Consider the following 3,066-nt stretch of genomic DNA (forward strand, 5'->3'; position numbering starts at 1 on the left):
TCAAAAACAAAAAAAAAAAAAGCAAGCTCCATGGACCACCCTCAGGGATGAAATGCTCAAGATGTCTTCTTTAATCAATACCTTTGTGAAGATCTACAAAAACTAAAAAGGATCACATTCTAAAGGTTCAGTGCATTTAGCAGCTATATAGTTTTGCTGCTTACTCATCTTTAAGTTGACTTTCAAAAATAACATCCTAGCTCATCAAAATATACATTTTTCATTTGCTTTTAAATTAAAATAACAATAAAAAAAACATTTAAAAGAATTCACAATCAATAGCATGACTAAGTATCAGGATCATCTACAGCATATAATTTAAGGGTTCCAGATGCCAATATGCACCATGTGGCAGGCCTATATGCTTCATGTAGCATGTACATTTAGAATAATCTTGATGTTCAGACTTCAGTTTGTTTCTTCCAAATAGTGTAGAACACCCACCTGGAGAAAATAAGCAGTCAAGGAAAAAAAAAACCAACAAAACTACATAGTATAAAGTTAAAATGAAAGTAGTTCTTTTCATTTATCTTTCAATTCTGAAAACTCACAGTTCACAGAAATGGGGTAGATAATTCTGAAAGTGAGATCTCTCTAGATTCCCTTTTTTTTGCTCATCAGTTCATACTCCAGTCCCACTGAAACTGAAATCCTCTGCAAACCCATTTTCTAATCCTTGCTATAGATTTTCAAGCTGTGCACTACGCATTGCAACTGCTGAACAAACTACAGCAGTACATCAGGAAGAGCAACTAAAACTTCAGATCTCTGATCACCAAATTGGGATCCCTCTCACTCACCTTCTTGATAGCTAAGTAAGAAGTTCCAATAAGAAGGTAACATCCAGCTAACTAATTTGTGAATTCCTATTGCAGAAATGACTAGACACACAATTAATAACGAAATGCTCAGTAGCTGAACACTGTGTCCAAATATCTTACTGGGCAAACATTTAACTGCCTACTGCATCTTGAATGCCCCAACTAGGGCTCTGCTGAATGCTCGCTTGAATAGATACATCTAGATTTTGCCTAGGCTTTTCTCTATAGGCTTCTGTGATGTTGGCCTCATACTTTTCAAAAAGCAGAACTTTCTATCATCTAGACTGAGCTAGAATAAATTACAAAGCAACTATGAGCTGTGCCAGTAACCTCTGCTGCTCCTCTGCCAGGAGAAGGACCCAGCTTCAACACACACATTCAGCAGCTATGCTAAAGCCATGATTCTCTGAAGATGCTCCTGTCAGCAAGGACAACTGATCCTCATGAACCTTCTTGCCACGCTAAGAACATGAGAAGTCAGAGTTATGTAATTCCACCAGCTTCCAAATGAGCAGATGAGAGCATGGGACATGGACACCGTCGTTGTTTTAGTACTACAGCAACAGCAGCTGAGTTAAGTTCAGATTTCTGGAATTTAAAACTTAATATAACCAAAGTAAACTCATATGAAGACATATGTTCTCCTGTTCACACAGCGAGGTCACACACTCTCCAGATGGGAGCCTGCATGTTCATTCCAGGGTCATGGTAGAGACCTCATGGACACATACGCTTTCCTTAAAATAAAGCCAGTTTTTATGTCAATAGCTACTTGATTTTCAGATGAGCCCCTCAACAACACTGGTAAATACCAGAATTTCAAGCAGCAATTACACACAACTATTCTGGAAGTAGACAAAGAAAATGTAACTATAAAATGTGATAAGCTTGCTTAGCATTTTGGTTGCATTCAGGTACACATACAGCTAATTTTCTGTCAGATTACGAAAATAAGCATTTGCATTAAGTCAAAAGATTCATTCAATTGCTCAACAGGTTTCATGAATCTAAATCAACATCACATGGTCATTTTCTGAAGAAAGATACAAAACCTGTATTTTTTAATTGCTGTCACAAGTGTAAAGTAAATTTCTACATCTCAGTCATCTGCAAAACAGCACGTAGATATAATCCTCCATGTGGACAAATGCCACCTTCTGCATGGAAATCTAAGTTTCAAGAAAGGTGATAAAAGTATAGATAAAGGGATACCGAAGGTCTAAAGCCAAATCAAAAGTCAGAGTTGGAAATATTCATAATACATATCTTACTTCGGGCTAATCTGAAGTCATCAAGATAACTATTTTAGTATTCTTGTACCTATACTGCTATAAAGTCAGGCTCTTAATTCAGTCAGAAAAAGTAAACTAAAAAAAACTTTCCTCATTTCTCTTTAAGTACTGTTCACTTTCAAGCTCAATTATATTATTTAATGGCCATTTAAAATAATACTTTTGTTAAAAATTTCATGCCTGTTCATTTGCTAGAGATATTTAAATATATTGTTAAATAAAAAAAAAGCACCTTACATACTTTAGGTGTGACATTCTACACTGCATAAATAATACATCTGACAACACATGAAGAAAAACACAGTCTGCTCTTGAAAGATGCTGATCATTTCACCACCTGTGAATTTATGGCACATTAGAAAATAATTCCTGCAATTATATTCAAAATAAAATTGCAGTTTTTTTTCATAGTGAATGAATTATATTAATATTTTTGAAGGTAGAAAGGTAGAAATGCCTTTTTGCATTCAAGTTCATTACCTTCAAGCCATCTAGGCTTGCTTGATTTATTAATACACATTCTCTATACTTCCTCAGCCTTAAAGGATACAATTCCATGTAGGAGGGAACGCACACGATTTCTTTTGAAAACTCCACAGGACAATAAAGCCTACTAAGCTGTTCTTCATACAGAGTCAAGGCATCGGTCAGATTGATACAGTTTCCCTGAAGAAGAAAAAAAATCCTGGTTATAATCAAGCAAAGAAACAAAACTGCAGATGAATATATATACACTGACATTAATGAAAGGCTTCCATATACTTTAAAACCAGACAGAAGCAATTCTTAACATTTAATATTTACAAGGCAAATATTGAACAGCTTGCCTTCATCCTGCAAAAGCAATTTGTGTATTTTCAAGAAAGAATAAGTACGGGGAAATTATCTATCTTCTCATTAGCAGAAGTAACTATTACAGTACAGCTTCCAGTTAGAACAGATCACCGTGTGTT

The 3,066-nt window shown here is 35.3% G+C and overlaps 1 long non-coding RNA gene across 1 annotated transcript; it reads right to left on the reverse strand.

Annotated features, from left to right (window-relative positions):
* Positions 1-48: 48 nt before the first annotated feature.
* LOC104915092 lies at positions 49-2,803 on the reverse strand. The gene is made up of 2 exons (XR_796239.3): positions 2,664-2,803; positions 49-444 (listed from the first exon to the last, which is right to left on the reverse strand). It is a non-coding gene; the product is annotated as an uncharacterized LOC104915092 (long non-coding RNA).
* Between the last annotated feature and the right edge of the window lie 263 nt (positions 2,804-3,066).

This window comes from Meleagris gallopavo, chromosome 1 (assembly GCF_000146605.3).
Source record: "Meleagris gallopavo isolate NT-WF06-2002-E0010 breed Aviagen turkey brand Nicholas breeding stock chromosome 1, Turkey_5.1, whole genome shotgun sequence".
Classification (NCBI taxonomy): Eukaryota; Metazoa; Chordata; class Aves; order Galliformes; family Phasianidae; genus Meleagris; species Meleagris gallopavo.